The 20360-nt window shown below is 40.0% G+C and overlaps 1 protein-coding gene across 1 annotated transcript in view; it reads left to right on the top strand.

Moving 5' to 3' along the window:
* Positions 1–20360, top strand: part of mtap (methylthioadenosine phosphorylase) — a 183871-nt gene that overhangs the window by 25376 nt on the left and 138135 nt on the right. The window lies entirely within an intron of this gene.

The raw sequence follows: 20360 nt of genomic DNA, 5'->3' as shown, positions 1-20360 counted from the left end.
AAACGATAACTTGCACGTTGAATGAGTGGTAAGGAAGGCAAGTGCATGTTAGCATTTATTTTAGGAGGACTAGAATATTAAAGCAAGGATGTAATACTGAGGTTTTATAAGGCATTGCCCATCTGCACTTGGAGTATTGTGAGCAGTTTTAGGCCCCTTATCCAAGAAAGGATGTTCTAGCATTGCAGAGGTTCCAGAGGAGGTTCATGAGAATGATCCCAGGAATGAAAGGGCTGATGTATGAGGAGCGTTTGATGTTTCTGGGCCTGTACTCACTGGAGTTGAGAAGAATGGTAGGGATCGCATTGAATTCGATTGAATATTGAAAAGCCTAGATAGAGTGTACAGGAAGAGTATGTTTCTTACAGCGGGGAAATCCATGATTAGAGGGCACAGACTTAGAATAGAAGGACATCCCTTTAGAACAGAAATGAAGAGGAATTTCTTTAGCCAGAGGGTGGTAAATCTATGAAATTCATGCCAGAGACAGCTGTGGAGGCCAAGTCATGGGTATATTTAAAGCAGAGGTTGATTGGCTGTTGATTAATAATGGCATCAAAAGTTACAGGAAGAAGGCAGGAGAATGGGGCTCAGAGGGATAATAAATCAGCCATAATAGAATGGCGGAGCAGATCTGATGGGTTGAATGGCCTATTTCTGCTCCTGTCTTATGGTCTCCTGGTCTAAATTTAGAAAATTGAAAAGCAATATTAATGAAACTGTAAAGATACTGAGGGGGTTTGACAAGATATATGCTGAGAAGTCATTCCTCTTTTAGAGGAAATTTAAAATTAGGAGAATTCTGAATAAGGGTTTTTCAGTTTAAGTTGGATATGAAGTTCAGTGTCCTCTTTCAGAGCATCACAGTTTTCTACCCCAGATAGCTTTGGAGGCTAGCTCATTCAAAGTCAGATTGCTGATCTGGTGGAAGCAAGGGTTCTGGAAATCAAGTAGAACAATTGAGTTCAGGCTAAGATCATCCCCATGCTGTTTGGTATTAGCACAGGCTCAGGAACTGTGTCCCTTAGATTTCTTATGCATTTCAATTGTATTAAACATACATTGATTTAGTTAATGTAATTCCATCCATGTTTCATAATGTGTGTGTTGCAGGGGGAAGAGTGGGGAAAAAGAATAAGAACGGAGATATGTTTTTCAAAACTTGCCTCAAATATGCAGCCCCTCTGCTCTTGGTACTACTGTTAATTAAGTTGGATATTATTTGATTACCAATAGACTTCTTTCATCTGAGCAAATGATTGCTTCTGCAACTTGGATTCAAAATGCAGCCAATCAGCTCCTTAGTAAATGTTTTGCTATTCTTGAACAGTCCACTAAGGGGAGAACAAAAATGCCTAAAATATGTTGTCTCACTAATATGGGGATCCTCTGGCTTGTAATTTACATCTTCCTCAAGGTCGCATTTCTGAAATTGTGTCCTGGGAAGGCAGCATCTTACTGCCTTGATAAGCAGTGGCCCCAGTTTGCATTCAAATCTTGAATACATTCTTTACTCAGATTATTGCTTATCATAAAATGAAAGATGATGAGTTCATTTGTAATTCATCTTGTTCTGCAGTCGCACAAAGTCTGCATCCCCATGAAGTCAATGAATGGCTGTAGTTCAGTTAGCATATTTAGTGGAGCCTATCACTCGTACAGCAATCAGATTTTGTCAAAACTGGCTCCATTTTCTGTCTGTTTCAGTGGCGGCCATTTTATCGATATGCTGTCAGCCTGGAGTACAAACTTCTTTCTGACCACCTGGGGGCGATAGATATTCAATTACTTAAGAACACAAACAATACACAAAATGCTGTTGAAACTCAGCAATTCAGGCAGCATCTATGGAGGGAAATAAACTTGTTTAGCTGAATGTGTGTTCTGCAGAATCTCTTGTGTTTATTACTTAAGAATGTTATTTGTTTCTCAGTTAACCAAAAGCAACACTGTCTGTTAGCCATAAATACTCAAGTTATTCAGTTATTTTCCAAATTTCTATAGACTGGATTGGTTCCTGCAGGAGAGAGGTAGGGAAATGTAACAATACTGTATATAAAAAAAAGACTTGTTTGCATACTATCTGTAGTAAATAAATTGCTCATCTGTGGTGTGGGATGTAATATTAGAATGCTTAGAAAATAAAACGTCAACATGGATTTCTGAAATGAAATCATGGTTGACAATGCTAGTGTAGTATATAGATGATGTAGCTGGTAAGGTAGATGAGGGAGAGCCAGTGAGTTATTTGATTTTCAGGCAGCCTTAAATAAAATCCCAAAAATTAAACGACATGGTGGTCAAGGTAATTATATAGGCATGGATTAAAACAAGGTTGACAGAAAAGAAAACAAATAGGAATAGGGGTCTTTCTCAGGTTGGCATTTGGTGACTTGGGCAGTACCTCAGGGAAAAGTGGTTGGGCCACAGATATTCACAGTATTTAACATTGATTTGTATGAATGAACCAGCTAGAGTGTTTTAAAGCTTGCTGATGGCACAAAACATAGTATTGTGAGAAGAAACCAGAGGCTTCAAGATAATTTAGACAAGCTGAGTAAGTACACGGCTGAAGCGGAATTTCATGAATAAATGTGCATTTAACTGCCAGAATTCCAGAAAAGCAGAATATTATTTAAATGATGATAGATGAGGAAATGTTCACGAATGAAAGAATTTGTCATTGAACATGAGTTAATGAAAGCAAACATACAGTGTAGCATGCAGTCAAGAAATCAAAACCTTGTACCTACGCTGACACAGTCACTGTCCCGTTGTGTTTTTATAGCCTTGCTGCTACCTAGAAGAGTTCGTCTTGCCAAGAGTCACTTGTCACTTTATCATTTCCTGTCTGTCACCTTATGTTCAGATACTCCTGCACCTAACGTCACTTTACGTACAAACAATCAATGTATACGATCTAATCTTGTGTATGTATGGTCACACTGAGTTATTTGAACATTGTGTTTCATAGGTTTGCTTTTTAAATTATATTTATTGTTTATTTTTTGTTTATTGTTTTTTATGCATTTTATGCTGCATTGGATCTGGTATAACAATTATTTCATTTTCCTATACACTTGTGTACTGAAGAATGAAAAATAATCTTGAATCTTGAAGTATTGTATTAGATTTCAAAGTAAGTGTTTCTCATGACCGAAGCAATGATGTTTTATACAATTATACTGTTCTTGACTTCCTTTTAGGATTGAGGATGGTTACTTTTGTAGGTTTTGCAGTGGCTTGTGAGGCTGTGTGACAACTGACCCTTCCACAGATAGGGGTCAGTGGTGGTTAGTTGCTTTGTGCTTTCAATTTGTCACTTGTAGAGAGCACTCCTGTGTTCCCAATGAATGGTCTCAACATTCTTAATAGCATACCCAATGCTCCTTTACACTTGACAGGTTGTAAGCCAGAGATTCCAAAGAATCTGGGGAAGATGCACTCCTTTAGGATGACTTTGAGCAGTTTTATGAATCTTTTGCTCTGCCTGGTAATCTTGTCCCCTGCAGAGCATGGAATCTTAGTGTTCATTTCCAGGAATTTAGTGTTGAGCATGCAGGTGACCTGGGTGGCCAGGGATCAGTGGATGCCGATATCTGGGATCATAGTTGGAGACTTCAACCAGGCTTGTTTGAAGAAAACCCTGCCCAATTACAGCATATGACCTGTAGCACCACAGATCCCAACACACTAAACCACTGTTATACAAAGATAAAGAATGCCTACTGTTCCATGCCCAGGCCACATTTTGGTAAATCTGATCACTTGGCCATGATGTCCGTATTCTGCTGAGGGCTAGGTGAGAGGCATTCAAGTCCATGACCAAGAAAGTTATAAAAGGTCCACATATGATTTCAGGACAGGTAAAGTGGCATTTCTGGACTAAATTTGAACCAGTGAAGGATGCTTGACAGTTGTGGCAGGGCTTGAATGCTATCACCTCTTATAAAGTAAAATCAAGTGACATAAGCGACATCTGGGCTTTGCTTTCAGGTAAGCACAATGCCTTCTATGCTTGCTTTGACCATCAAAGCATGGAGGAGCCAACACAAACTTAGCTAGCCCCAGCTGGTTCTGTCATTTTAGTCTCTGAGGCTGATGTGCAAGCAGCCTTCAGGATGGTGAACCCATGGAAAGCATCCGGCCCAGGTGGGGTACCTGGCTAAGTACTAAAGACCTGTGCTGATAGAGTGGCTGGAATATTCACTGAGATCTTCAGCTTCTTGCTTTGGCATTCTGAGGTACCAGCCTGCTTTAAGAAGACTGCAGTAACCTGCCTCAGTGACTGTCGTCCAGTAGCACTTACATTCACAGTGATGAAGTGTTTATTTAAAGGTTGGTAATGCAACACATCAGCTCTTCCACTCAAGATGGCCCCTGAATACAACACTCCTTTAGTCAACATCTTCTTTTATATCTTTTACGTTTGTTTCTTGTCTTGAATGTGATTCTTGAATTGGTGGAACCTGTGTTTTGCTGTTTGGAGATTGTTTGGGTGCTTCAGTCTCCGAGAGGATTCTGGCAGGCAGAGGCAGTGTGAGCGAACTTCATGGTGAGAAGACTGCAGGATGGTGCATCAGCCAGTGTTTGACCCCATTTCACTGATCATAGCTTCCATTGTTTGCCACAAACCAATGTTTACCTCCATTTCGCTGATTAAAGTGGAGAGAGTGCAGAGGGTGGGTGCCGGCTGTTTGCCTTTTGATTGATCCCAATTTCCCTTGGGATCAATAAAGTATGTCTGTCTGTCCGTCTGTCTGTAATGGAGAGGGGAGAGCCTGCCACTGCACCTTGAGAGTGTTGTCCAGGTTTTTTCTGCATTTTGGATTTGGACTAAAGACTTTTTTTTCAGACTTGTAGTTTTTATATTCTGTTTTTTTTACCTGATCTTCTTGTGCTGTTTTTGTGTGGGGAGGGGGTTTTGGGGGTCGATGTGCCTAATCTGTTCTGTTGGTTTTATTTGTGTGGGAGGAGGGATTTGGGGGTGATGACTGTGCTGCTTTACTTTTGGTTTCATGGCTACTGGGAGAAATGAAGAATTTCAGAGTTGTATACTTTGATAATAAATTAACCTTTGAACCCCTGCCTGAGGAATGACTTGGATCTGTTCCTCTCAAAACTAATCAATAAACTTTAAGGCCTTGGCCTTGGCCTCAGTACCTCCTTGTGCAATTAGATCCTCGATTTCCTCATTTGCAGACCCCAGTCAGTTCAGATTGGCAACAACATCTCCTCCATATTCTCCACCAGCACAGGTGTACCATAGGGCTGTGTGCTTAGTTCCCTGCTCTACTCATTTTACTCTTGTGACTGTGTGGCTAAGCACAGCTCCAATGCCATGTTCAAGTTTGCTGACGACATCACTGTCGTAGGTCAAATCTAAGGTGGTGAAGAATCAATATATAGGAGGGAAATTGAAAATCTGGCTGCGTGGTGCTACAACAACAACCTCTCACAGCCAGACCAAGGAGCTGATTATTGGCTTCAAGAGGAGGAAACCAGAGGTGCATGAGCCAGTCCTCATCAGAGGTGGAGAGGGTCAGCAACTTTAAATTCCTCAGTGTTATTATTTCGTAGGACCTGTCTTAGGCCCAGTACATAAGTGCAATTATGAAGAAAGCATGGCAGCACCTCTACTTCCTTAGGAGTTTGTGAAGATTCAGCATGACATCTAAAACTCTGACAAACTTCTATAGATGTGTGGCGGAGACTTTATTGACTGGCTGCATCGGAGCCTGGTATGGAAACACCAATGCCCTTGTCATGAACCTTCATTTTTGGAGGGCGGTGTGATTCAGTAGGGTAGGTTGGTGAGGGGCACATTGTTCTGTGAATATTGAATGGATATCCCATCCTCTTGTATGCTTCAGTGAAAGAGTCAGTAATGGTTTGGAACTTGTGATCATGTATGTTCAGAAGCCAAGGATCACTTGCAATAACAGTTCAGCTACTGAGGTTTAGATGACCTTGATTCTAGAGTACAGTTCCTTCAGGTCAGAGGTTCCCAGCCTTTTTTATGCTAAGGACCAATACCTTTAATCGAGGAGTCTGTGGACCATGGATTGGGAACCCTTGCTTTAGATTGAACAGCTTTCTGTTCTGATGATTAGCTCCAAATGGCAGAGACAATGTATCAGATCCTTGCTCTGAATACACCAGAAATACTGCGTAAAATTTGGACTCCTTATTTAAGAAAGGTTATGCACCCTATCCCCGTAATATGTGAGGGATAAGTTCCTCGCAGTCAACACATACTACGGAAACGCATAATGTGAATAATTATTTAAAGGGAGAAAATAGGGATGTGTTCTGGAGGGCTTCCTAAATAAGTTTTATCTGTAATTTAGTCACATTTTCATACCAATACGACACAAAAGCAGTACTACAAGGCAACATTTGCATTATATTTCATCAATTTAAAGTGATATTCTGCATAATAAATCATAGAAAGTTAACATACTAGGGTGTACAGTACTCACTAACAATGGCAGGTGTGTGGGCTCCGGGAGATGAGTGGTTGTGCAGTGGTGTGGCCAGCTTTACATGGATGAGCTGAATGGCTGTGGGTCGTCAGGATCATCAAGGATAGCAAGGGGTGAAGGAAAACTCACAGAACTCTCTGGCAAGTTAGTGGAACTGTCAGAACTGCCTGTAGCAGGAGATGCGACAAGTGTGGAGTTGGTGTGGATGATACCAGTTTGAAGAAAGTGGTGAGGGTTGTTTGCTCGGCAGCTTTTTGTTTTACAGCATAAATTTGCTTATAAGTACATTTCAGCATGCACTTCCAAAAAAGCCCGGTCTCGTCTGCATTAAACACCTGCTTTGGTGTGATGCCTAGCTCGGCTATCATAACCTGCAACTGCACAGGGTAGCGTTCAGCAGCTTCATGGTCAGCACGAGCCTGCTCACCATGCACAGCTAAGTTGTGAAGCCTCTGACGATTAACAAGCTTAGAAAACCATCCCCTACTTGCATCACTTGACACTTCCTCACTAGCCTGTGAACAAAGGCGACCATAAATTTCCAAAGCTTTCACATGAAGATGATCGGCACAGAGTGTTGTTTTTTCTTTGTTTCATGCACATTGTACAGACTCAACATTTTCTCCATTTTTGTCATAATTGGGTGATGCACTTTGGTAACAATCTTTGAAGACACTTCAGATGAATCAATCACTGCACTTTCTTTTTCTCAGCATTTTTCTTTATGTTCCTGATCGTGGAGTCACCCAGGCCGAAGTAGCGTCCCAGAGCTGTGTTACCTTCACCTGATGTGGCCCTGTTTATAATTTCACTTCACTTTTTTCAAGTGTTAAAGCGATTCTGTTCACTTGGCTGATGGCCCAGGACTTGACATAGGGTGCTTAGGAGGCATGGTTAAATATAGCACAAAATCACTGCACCGTAGGTAATAACAACAAAAGGTTAAGAGTGCAAGATCGCACATCCACACGCTGCCACTACCAATGTGAGACTGTGAGGCGTGCACGCTTGGCTTGTTTTGGCGGGAAAGCAGTGCATTTCGTCCCACACAATATTGGTTGGCCACCAGCCTCGCAGACTCCCATACACACGCACGCATAACTGTGAGTTTTGGACGCATTTAAGGAGAAGTTGGTAGAAATAGGTTCTACGCACAACTGTGAAAACGCATTGTCTGAAGACACATATAATGGGGATAGGGTGTACTTACCATTGAGGAAGTGCAACAAAGGTTTACCATCATGAATCCTGTGATATTGTGACTCTGTGCATAGAGAAGGGATTGACGTAGTCTATATACGTGTCCCCACTTTATGAAAGTTCGCTTTACGCCACTTTGCTTTTACGAAGGACTTACCTGTGCCTGTTTTCGTTAACCAAAAGAAATCCGAAGAGGATTTTTGCTTTTATGAAAAAAGGCGCCCGCTTTAAACTTGTATTTACCCCGAGAAAGACTACCATCACCATGAAGCATTGCGCGGGCAGGTGTATGCGCATGCGTGTACGTGCCAATTTTTTTTCTACAAATCGGTTTTGGCTAAATTTTCCCAATTCTGCTAAGTGAAACTACTCTGTAAATACATTATTTCTACTTCATATAGGCTGTGTATTTATCATATCATTCCTGCTTTTACTATTTGTTAGTGTTATTTTAGGTTTTATCTGCTATTTGGTATGATATGGTAGGTTATTTTTTGGGTCTGGGAATGCTCAAAAATTGTTCCCATATAAATTAATGGTAATTGCTTCTTCATTTTCCGCCATTTTGGCTTACGAAAGGTTTCATAGGAATGCTCTACTTTCAGATAGTGCGGGAAACCTGTATTCATCAGAGTGCAGGAGAAAAAGGATATGTTATTGAAACATTCTGTCAGGTTTTGACAAACAGATGCATGGAGCATCTGAGTGGCTGAGGAGGATTTCAAAGAAAGGGTCACAATTTCAGGACCTGTGAAACATTTAGGACTGAGATAAGGAGAAATTCTTCTGGTAGCGGGTGCTGAATCTCTGATCTTTTCTACCCATAAGTCACTGTGCAGATTGAGTCACAAAGTGTATTTAAAAAGAAGGCAGATTTCTGGGCACAAAAGGTATCAAGGATTATGTGAAAAGGGGAAGAATATGATATTGAGATAGAGAATCAGTCATGGTTATAATGAAACACAGTTGCAAGAAAAAGTTTGTGAACCCTTGCAATGACCTGGTTTTCTGCATTAATTACTCATTAAATGAGGTCTAATCTTCATCTAAGTCACAATAATAGACAAACACAATCTGCCTAAACCAATAACACACAAACAATTGTACTTTTCATGTCTTTATTGAACACATTGTTTAATCATTCACAGTCCACGCTGGAAAAAGTATGTGAACCCTTGTATTTAATAACTGGTAGAACTCCCATTAGCAGCATGCGTTTCTTGTAGCTGCCGATCAGATTTGCACAATGGTGAAGAAGAATTTTAGACCATTCCTCTGTGCAAAACTGTTTCTATTCATCATATTTATGGGATACCTTGCATGAACAACCTTCTTCAGGTCATGTCACAGCATCACAATTGGGTTAAGGTCTGGACTTTGTCTTGGCCATTCTAAAACACAAATGTTCTTTTTAGACTATTCTGTTGTTGATTTATTCTTGTGTTATGGATCGTTATCTTGTTGCATCATCCAACTTCTATTAAGCTTCAGGTGATGGACCATTACCCTGATAATTCTCCTGTAAAATGTCTTGATGTAATTTTGAGTTCATTGTTCCCTTAACAATGAATTCAAGTTGTCCAGGCCCTGAGGCAGCAAACCATGATGCTCCTTCCACCGTGCTTCACAACTGGGATGAGGTTTTGGTGTTGTTGTGCAGCGCCCTTTTTCCTCCAAACTCCAAATGTGGTGCGCATTTCTGCTAAAATGTTCAACTTTTGTTTCATTTGTCCACAGAACATTGTCCCAGAAGCATTGTGAAACTTCTAGGTGGCCTTGTGGAAACTTGAGACGTACAGCAATGTTTTTTTGGCAATCAGTGGTTTCCTCCATGGTGTCCTTCCATGAGCACCATTCTTGTTCAGTGTTTTTCTGAGAGTGAACACCTGAACTGAGACTTTAGAAAGTTCCGGAGATTACTGCAGGTCTTTTGCTGTTACCCTTGGGTTCTCTTTCATCTTCAGCATTGCATGATGTACTCTTGCTGTGATCTTTGTAGGATTCCCACTCCTAGGGAGAGAAGCAACAGTACTGAATTTCCTCCATTTGTAGACAATTTCTCTTACTGTGGACTGCTGAACACTCGGGTCTGTAGAAATGCTTTTTAGCCTTTTCCACGACAATTCTTCTTTTAAAGTCATCTGAAACTTGCTTTGATCGAGACAAGGTGCACATAAACAGATCTTTCTTGAGAAGAGCAGGCTCTGTCACTAACCTGACATCGTGTGTCTTTTATAGGGCAGGGCACCTCTACAGCTCACACCTCCAATCTCATCTCATTGATTGGAACACTTGACTCCAAATAGCTTTTGTAGAAGGTTCACCCAGAGATTCACCAACACTTTTGAACCTAGGACTGTGGTGTTTAAATGGCATACTCAGTATTGATGCAAAATACAATTATTTGTGTGTTATTAGTTTAGGTAGATTGTGTTTTCTGTTACTGTGACTTAGATGAAGATCAGAGTACATCTTATGAGTAATTAATGCAGAAAGCCAGGTAATTCCAAAGGGTTCACAAACTTGGTGAAATGTTGACTAGCCTACTTGTGCTATTTTTCTGACATACTGTGTGCAGGCTAATTTGCCTTCCTTTCCTTGGCACCCTTCCACATTCAGTCCTATATGTTCTCATGAGGGATAGCATTGGCTATTTGTGATATAATGGCACCATAAAATCTGCCAGCTTCATTACAATCATTTCTGCATATTTTCAGAAACGTTGCCTATCAAAAAGGGCATGCCTTTAAGAGTGCAACATCATTTAAAGACAACACTGAGTAGAATTCTTCATCTGTTCAGAAGAAAAAACAACAGTGATGAAGGAAACACGAAAGACTACAGATGCTGGAATTTGGAGCAATACACAAAATACTGGAGGGTGTGAAATGTTTACGGTCCATTTCTATAAGTGAGCTCCTCCAGCATGTGATGTGTTGATGAAGTAATTCATGAAGCATGTTTTCAGTTCTTTAGAAGCAGTTATATTAGTGTTGCCATTTAACTAGTGTGGTTGTGTGTATTTTACTGGGTTTGCAATTGGCCCTCATTATTAATAAGGTGTGAAGTGGGGTGTGCATGTTGAGTCCTCTTTTTTTTGCAGTATGAGTTGACCATTGGGTTTCAAAACCTGGTTCAGGTGGATCAGAGAGAGTGTGAAGTAGACAACACTCAATGATCTACACTGACATTTCAACATTTATCATTTGGACAGGCAATCTGGTTAACTCTGCTTTCTATTATGTTGGTCCAGAGTAGAATTATACCTTCACAGAATTAAATGATACATGGTAAAGCTTGGAAATTTGAACATATAGTATACATGTAGACAGACGTTGGTGAATTTCTTAGTGTCATTTTGTGCTAGTTTGACACAGAACATAAATTTCCTTTGCCAAATTAAAGGTATTTGATGCAAATGTGAAGTATTTGTGAAGTGATCTGCAAAGTGTCATTTTCAGGCTTGGGTATCGGAAACGAAAGGATAATAAAATTGATTGTGCTTTGTGTGTGTCATAACATGTACAGAACGGAGATGATCACTGTAGTTACTCTTCAAAGTAAATTTACTATCAAAATGTGTACGTGTCACCCCAAGGTTCATTTCTTGCAGGCATTCACAGTAGATACAAAGAAGCATGATAGAATCAATGAAAAACAACCACAAAGTCAGATAAACAAGCAACTTGCAAAAGTAGGCAAACTGTGCAAATAACAAAAAAAACATAATATTGAGAATGAGATTGTAGAGTTCTTGAAAGTGAGTTGTTTACGTGTATAAGATGGAGATGGGGAGGGAGAAAGTGAGAGTTTCAAGTTCAGTTCTGAGTTACTCATACATTTCTTTGAGTACATAATTTGATCACAACTGAGCGTACATGATATTTAACTTAAATGCAAAGGCATTTTTTTCCAAATGCAGTCCTGAAGACAACAGAAAATTTAAAATTTACATCTAGAGAAGTAGATGAATTTCTAATCACCTTTCTTCAGATACATAAGTTGTTTAAAAAAAAGGTGAGAGTGGATATCAGACTGCTGGAAAATGATGCTGGAGAGGTGGTAATGGAGGACAACGAAATGGCATATGAACTGAATAAGTATTTTGCATCGGTCTTCACTGTGGAAGACACTAACAGTATGATGGAAACTCCAGGTGTCAGGGGTCATGAAGTATGTGAAGTTACCATTACCAGAGAGGAGGTCCTTGGGAAACTGAAAGGTCTGAAGGTAGATAAGTCACCAGGACCAGATGGTGTACACTACAGAGTTCTCTAAGAAGTGGCTAAAGAGATAGTGGAGGCGTTAGTAATGATCTTTCAAGAATCACTAGATTCTGGAATGGTCCTGGAAGATTGGAAAATTACAACTGTCACTGCATCCTTGAAGAAAGGAGAGAGGCAGAAGAAAGGAAACTATAGCCAGTTAGTTTGACCTCAGTGGTTGGGAAGATGTTGGGAGTGGATTATTAAGGATGAGGTCTCAGGGTACTAGGAAGCACATGATGAAACAGGCTGTAGTCTGCATGGTTTCCTCAATGGAAAATCTTGCCTGACAAATCTGTTGGTATTCTTTGAAGAAATAACAAGCAAGATATACAAAGGAGTTTCTGTTGATGTTGTGCACTTGGATTTTCCGAAGGCTTTTGACAAGGTGCCACTCGTAAGGCTGCTTAACAAGCTATGAGCTCATGGTGTTACAGAAAAGATTCCAGCATGGGATAAAGCAATGGCTGATTGGCAGGAGGCAAAGAGTGAGAATAAAAGGAGCCTTTTCTGACTGGCTGCTGGTGACTAGTGCTGTTCCATGGTGTTTGTGTTGGGACCAATTCTTTTTAAGTTAGCTGCCAATGATGGAATTGATGGCTTTGTTGCTGAGTTTGCAGATGATCTGAATGTAGGTGGAGGGACAGGATGTGTTGAGGAAGTAAAAAGGCTACAAAAGAGCTTATGCAGATTAGGTGAATGGGCAAAGAAATGGCAGATGGAATACAGTCTTGGGAAGTGCATAGTCAAGCACTTTGGTAGAAGAAATGAAAGGATTGATTATTTTCCAAATGGAGAGAAAATACAAAAAAAAACTGAGGTGCAAAGGGACTTGTGAGTCCTTGTGCAAGATTCCTAAAGGTTAATTTGCAGGTTGAGTCTATGGTGAGGAAGGCAAATGAAATGTTAGCATTCATTTCAAGAGGATTAGAATCTAAAAGCACAGATGTAATGTTGAAACTTTATAAAGCACTGGTAAGGCTTCATCTGATGTATTGTGAGCAGGTTTGGGCCCCTTAGAAGGGATGTGCTGAAACTGGAGAGTTTTCAAAAGAGGTTCACGAAAATGATTCCAGGATTGAATGGCTTGCCATATGAAGAGTGTTAGATGGCTGGGCCTGTATTCGCTTTAATTTAGAAGAATGAGGGGTAGCCTCATTGATACTTATTGAATGTGAAAGGCCTTGATAGAGTGGATGTGGAGAGGATGTTTCCTTTGGTGGGAGAGTCTAAGGCCAAAGTACACAGTCTCAAAATAGAGTCAAGTCAAGTCAACTTTTATTGTCATTTCGACCATAACTGCTGGTACAGTGCATAGTAAAAATGAGACAACGTTTTTCAGGACCATGGTGTTACATGACACAGTACAAAAAACTAGACTGAACTACGTAATAAAAAAAAAAACACAGAGAAAGCTATACTAGACTACAGACCTACACTGGACTGCATAAAGTGCACAAAAACAGTGCAGGCATTACAATAAATAATAAACAGGACAGTAGGGCAAGGTGTCAGTCCAGGCTTCGGGTATTGAGTCTGATAACTTGGATAGAGGGGTGTCCTTTTAGAACTGAGATGAGTAGGAATTCCTTTAGCTAGAAAGTGGTGAATCTGTGGAATTCTTTTCCATAGGCAGCTGTAGAAGCCAAGTCATGCATATTTAAGGCAGAGGTTGATAGATTCTTGATTGGTCTGGGCATGAATGGATACAAGGAAAAGACAGGAGACTGGGGCTGAGAGGAAAATCGGATCAGCCATGATGAAATGGCAGAGCAGACTCAATGGGCCAAATGGCCTTGTTCTGCTCCTTTATTTTATGGTCTAATGCAGGGTTTCTCAACCAGTGCTCCGCAAAACCCTACAGTTCCACGAAAGATCATAGGGGTTCTGCAACAGATTGTGTTGTTAAAAAAAATCGTTTCTTGAACATCATGCAACACACGATGTTGGTGCTTGCAGTGGTGGGCAGTAACCGAGCAGCCCTGTTAGCAATTTCGTTAGAGGTCCATCAGCCCAGTATGGCAATGCGCAGTAGGACTGTGGTGGAGTCCATTCTCAGTTTTTAACACAAGATACGGAAGGCCATTGATAATTGGTCAGTGCTGTATTGCACGGAGGGGAGGACAGTAGACTGATGAGGAGCGTGAAGTGCGTTGTCCGAGCATTGAATGGACTTGCCCAACTTGAGCTGTGATACCAGCGTCTCCCGCCTGAATAACCTGCCCCAAATTCCCCTTGCGCCTTGCTGACTGACTTGTGGGAGAGAACAGACTCCAGCGGTGTAGTAGAAAATTGGAGGGAAATTTTCGTTCTAAAGACAGTCCAGTGTGGCGATTTTTGAAGAGGAGGAGGATTCTAGGCCTATGGACAATTCTGATAAGGTTAATGAAGAATTACAGAATTCTGAGTCATTTCACTGCACTAGTGCAACAACGGACACAAAATGTTCTTCTTTACAATGAAAGCTACTTATCAATGGGCCTTACAAGTGTAACCCTCGGGTTCGGTCAGCTTCTAGGGAAGGCGGTCTCTGGCCCCACCAAACATGTGAAATTGAGGTGCAAACCTCTCGTTTGTGTGGATGCTGCATGATTTGTTACCCTGTTACAAATCAGTACCATGGAATAACAGACAGTACACCATATGCAATTAAAAAATTTAGCTTTATAATTCTTAATTTGACTAAAGGGTTAGTAAAGAAAAGCAAAAACAAAAGGACCCATTTTAATGTAATAGTCTAATATGTGCAAGTTGGAGCTCATGGTTTCCCTTCTGCTGGTCCTCCACCAATTTCCCCAGGCTTCGTCACCTCCCGGCCCCACTCAGTGTCCACTCTGGTGTCTACGATTTCTCCTTTGGCATCTTCTCTCTCCATTTTCTACCAAACAAAAGACCCAGATCACCTCGATCTCAGGCACACAGCAAGTGAAAAACACTCCCCTCAATGGAAAGCTCACATTCCAAAGCACCTGTTATCTCTAACCATAACCCAAACTGCTGCTACAGAAAAGCCATTATATTAGCAGTGAAACCTTTCCCAGGGTGTTACATATTGAATGGTTATCCAAGTAAAAAAGGCTCGGGAAGCAAGTTACTTTGTAGCAGAACTTAGTACTCAGAAAAGGATAAGTTTCACAGTTTGTGGGAACATAATACAAGCAGTCCCCGGGTTACAAACAAGTTCCGTTCCTGAGTCCGTTTTTAAGTTGCATTTGTACGTAAGTCGGAACAGGTACATCTGGTATTACTTAGCATCAGTTAGTCAAACATTTGTCTTAGTATATAGTATATATTTTATCTTTCTATGCATATAAAACACTTAAGAAATGTATGTACAGGTGTCCCCCGTTTTTCAAACAGTTGCTTTACGACAACTTGCTGTTACAAAAGACCTACATTAGTAGCTGTTTTTGCTAACCAAAGAGGATTTTCGCTTTTACGAAAAAAAGACACCCGCTTTATACATGTGTTTACCCCGAGAAAGACTACAATGACCGTGAAGCTTTGTGCCTGCGTGTACGTGCTGATTTTTTTCCCCTCCAAATCAATTTTGGCTCGCTGTCTTCCCGAGTTTGATAAGTGAAACTACGCCATATATACAGTATTTCTACTTTATATAGGGTGTATATTTATCATATCATTCCTGCTTTTCCTCCCCTCGTGTTATTTTAGGTTTTATGTGTTATTTGGTAGGTTATGTTTTTGGGTCTGGGAATGCTTAAAAATTTTTCCCATATAAATTAATGGAAATTGCTTCTTCGATTTACAACATTTTGGTCTACAAACGGTTTCATAGGAACGCTCTACCTTTGGATTGCGGGGGAAACCTGTATTTCAATAATTAAACCACTGCATGGCTTAGTAATAATTGTAGCTTTCATCGGGGCAGGGCCTTTCACATGCTCCATTATTCTCACTTTATCCTTTACCTGTATCCTTTAAAGTTGTTCCGATCGTTGACCGACTGTAGCCTAAAGCTTTTCCGGTGACCGATGGCGTTTCACCTCTTTCTAATCGTTTTATTATTTCCAATTTATTTTCAATCGTGATCGTTTTCCATCAGTGGAACAGAAAACTGCGGATTTTATGTTGTATCGCTGAGCAACAGTGAACCGCCTGATTGGCCTATCAGAGTTCTCTTTAGGAACTAGTTGACTTGATCAGCATTTCTGATCTGGCTATTGTTCATGATCGCACTTAATAAAAAAAAAATACAGCAGCAGCCACGTGTGGCTGGCCCTCTGCTCCCCTGGGTCCTAAAATCCACCCGCACTAGACAGGTTAAATGGGACAAGTGGGGGTGCTGCTGACTGGAAAACAGGGGGTCAGGGTGAATCTTGCTAAGACATATTTAAGCCAAATACAAAGTTACACACTCAGCAGTGTTAACGGCAACGACTTAAAATGACGGACAGCGTTGTGATCCGACTTAAAATGGCGGATGGCGCTCTCCTCCCTCCGTTCGTAAGTACGAGTTGTCTGTAAGTCGGACGCTCGTAACTCGGGAACTGCCTTTAATGCTAGCATGTAAAATTATAGTGTGTAAAATGCTAGGACAAGATGCAGTAAGAGAAATTGAAAAGTTTTCACTCTCAAACAGTACGATAAGTCAATGTATTGATGACATGTCACATGATGCTAAAGAGGTTCTGTGTGATAAATTGAAAAACAACACTTCTCGATCCAGGTTGATGAGTCAATATATTTCACCAATAAATGTCATGTTGCAGCATGTGTAAGATTTGTGAATTATGGTGAAATTCAAGAAAACTTTTTTTTGTTGCAAAGAGCTGCCTGAAACAAGCAAATGCCATGATATATTTAATGTTTTGTCTTCATATCTGGAAACAAAAGGTCTGTCATGGAGGAACAGCATTGGCATCTGTACTGATGGTGCCCCAGTGGTTGGCTCCATAAGAGATTTTGTTTCTGTAAAAAAGAAAATCCTAACATCACAACACACTGCTTGCTTCAAAGAGAGGTGCTGTTGTCAAAAACTCATGGAGATGAAATGAAAAAGGTTATTGATGATGCTACAAAAACTTATTAACTTTATTAAATAAAGACCAGTTCATTCAAGCATGTTTATAAAAAACTATGTGAAAACCTGGAGGAAGTGCACACCAAACTCCTGCCTCATAGAGAAATCCAGTGGCTTAGCAGAGGAAGAGTTCTCAATAGGGTGTTTGAGCTGAAAGGTGAATTGCAGGAGTACTTTCAAGAAAATAGCAGGCAAGATTTTGCTGAGAGCTTTGAAGATGAAGAATGGCTGCAGAATCTAGCCTACTTAGCAGATGTTTTTCATGATATGAACCAGTTGAACAAGTCTCTGCAAGGCCCTGGATAAAACGTTTTGACTTCAAGTGATAAGATCCTTGGATTTAAAAGGAAACTGAATCTTTGGAAAAATCATGTTGCAAAAGGAAATCTTTAAATGTTTCCACTGTTGTTTGGGCTGGAGAGTGAGGAAGGATATCAGAAAGTTGAGTCTTATTGAAAACCACTTGGAAGAAGTCCAAAACAAAATTGAACAGTATTTTTCCTCTCTTTCAACACAAGTGTATGACTGGGGAAGGGATCCTTTCACTGAATCTTCTGCTCAGCCTGAGAACTTGATTGTGAGACAAGAGGAATAACTTTGTGAGCTGCACTCTGATCATGCACTCAAGATGAGATTTACTGACCTGCCCCTGGGTGAGTTCTGGATTTCTGTGAAAAAAGAGTATCCTGCCGTTCATAGGAAAGCAATGAATATTTTGCTGCAGCTTTCAACTTCTTACATGTGTGAGCAAGCTTTTTCTTTAACAAGCATCAAGAGCAAGGATAGAAATAGTCTCATTTCAGTTTCCGTGTGTGTTTATCTCAAGTTCGACCCAGAATTGAGTATGTTTGCAGCAATAAACAAGCACAGGTCTCACATGCCAGGCCTATATTTGAGCCTGATCATATCACTTAGTAAGAATTTTTTTTCCAAAGTCTTGTGTAAAGTTGTGTCTTAAGTTATTTTTTTTAATTTATGTTGCTTTGGCTTATGTTTTTTAGTAAATTTACTATTCAACATTGTCAATGAATTTTCATGTTATATATATCATTAATTAAAATCAATTTGTAACCTTTATTTAAAGTAAATCTACTGAGCCTACCTTTAGAAAAATTAAATCTCATTTTGGCTTAGGTCAGTTATTTAACATAAATTTATTATGTTTGCCTTATGAGTTTTAAAAAATTATGAAAGGGAAATATCTAAGAGATTAATTTCAAGAAAGTTAAGCTAAGCTTAACAACTTTTTTTAGTAAGATTGGCAAAAAATTAATTCTCTACTCAAAAGAGCATTGGTAATTATTTTTGGATTATTACACCTAAAAGTTACTGATCATACTAACGTTCTGTGAGCTGTAGATAAAATAATTTTTACGCAGGGGTTCCCTGAGACATGAAAATTATTTCACGCGTTTCTCCAGAGCAAAAAGGTTGAGAAAGGCCGGTCTAATGGAATTGACAGGCTCTGAAAGAAAACTATGAAACTGTGCATGCAATTCTTCCAAAATTAAAAAAAATGGAGATTTAAATAAAATATTCTTTTAACTATCGACTCTTTATTCCTTTCCATAGATGCTGACTGTTCTGCTGAGTTCCTACAGCTTTTTGTGTGCATTACTTTGTCTTACTAACACTTTTCTTGTCACTTTTCTCTCTTTTACTTTCGGTACACATTTTTACAGCAAATTGGATATTTTAATTTGTATTTTCTCGTTTACACTTTATGACCTGTTGGGTAGGATTTAAATAAGACTTCCTTGGCAGTCATTTGTAAAATTTTGCTGCACGTATGAGGTCTGTTGATTGATGCCTGCTTTACTCTGACACAGTACATTGGAGCTGATTATCTCTCCTTCAGCTGCCTCCTAATAGGATCTTCTTCTCTCCCCCTACCCCATACTCCTGCCAATCTCAGTTGACTCTTACAGGGTCATCTACCCTTCTATCATTCCATCTCTGGATCATCTGTTCGATGTCATCCTCTTAGTATTCCCTGATCAGGAGAATTTGAATAAAAATGCTTACTTCAGAACCACCTGACATTGCTGTGTTGTTATATATTGCTATTCTATCAAAGTACTTAATCCTCAGGAATGCTGGAATAATGCAAATCAGCTATGTTCAGTAGGTTTCAATAGGTACATTTAATGTCAAAGAAATGTATACAATATACATCCTGAAATTCTTTCTCTTCACAAACATCCAAGAAAAACAGGGGAATACCCCAAAGAATGAATGACAGTTAAATGTTAGAATCCCAAAGCTCCCCCCCAGTTCCCCCTCCCACCGCCACCAGCCATAAAAGAATTGACATCCCCCCACCTAGCACTCAAGAGTGCTGCAAAGCATCAATAAAGACACAGACTTGTAGTACCCCAAAGACTACTCGCTCACCCTGTAATTCAACACACCACAGGCTCTCTCTCCCTAATAAGAGTAAAAGAAGTGTCCCTGTTAGGAACTCTAATGAAATGGCACTAACTTTGAGCTTTTGCATTGAAAATTTAGAATTTATCAGCAGTGCAAATATGGTGTTATAAGGAACAACCTATCATAAGATAATCCTGGATGTATATAATGCTTTTTATAATTTAATGATACCCCAAAGTGTTTTATTTGTAAATGGACATCTGCAGTACTCAATTTACAAATAGTGTAATGAATGATCTGTCAATTCCTTTTAACAGATGAGGAATCAGTTAAGTAAAGCCAACACCAGTACAACTTTTACATATTCTTAACTATAAGATGTCTTTTAATGGAGATTTAAGAGGTAGATGATGAAATGTTTAAATATATTTCTTCCTGAGAAAGCACGATCTGTTAATGACTTTTTTTTGGTACTCTGTGTAAAGGAACTGCTAATTTCTGCAAGAATTAACTACTTGCCAGCTTGTTTACTCCCACAAGTACTTGTATAGATTTGGCTGAATGTACCTGAACATAATGAAACATAGAAAACCTACAGCACAATACAGGCCCTTTGGCCCACGAAGCTGTGTCGAACATGTCCTTACCTTAGAAATTACCTAGGGTAACCCATAGCCCACTCCGGAACACCGCCCTGACTAAGCTCTTCATTTTGCTGAATTCCTGGTAGTTCAACTATTAAAATTTCTGGTTACTCTCCCGCCAACTGCTTGTGGCAAATCTCTCCTCATTACTTAGTCTGAACCCCCATAGAGACATCAAGAACCGAATGGTTGAAGGATGTAGCTGTTCTTGACTGCGGTGGTGTGGGAATTCAGGGCTCTATACCTCATGCCCAGTGGCAGCTGAGAGAAAATGGCATGGCTTGGATGGTGGGAATCTTTAATGATAGGTGTTACCTTCCTGAGGCAATGTCTGTAGATATTTCTGATGGTGGAG

The sequence above is a fragment of the Hemitrygon akajei genome, chromosome 2, assembly GCF_048418815.1.
Source record: "Hemitrygon akajei chromosome 2, sHemAka1.3, whole genome shotgun sequence".
Classification (NCBI taxonomy): Eukaryota; Metazoa; Chordata; class Chondrichthyes; order Myliobatiformes; family Dasyatidae; genus Hemitrygon; species Hemitrygon akajei.
The sequence above is the reverse complement of the archived record's forward strand: the minus strand, read 5'-3'. Positions and strand labels throughout refer to the sequence as shown.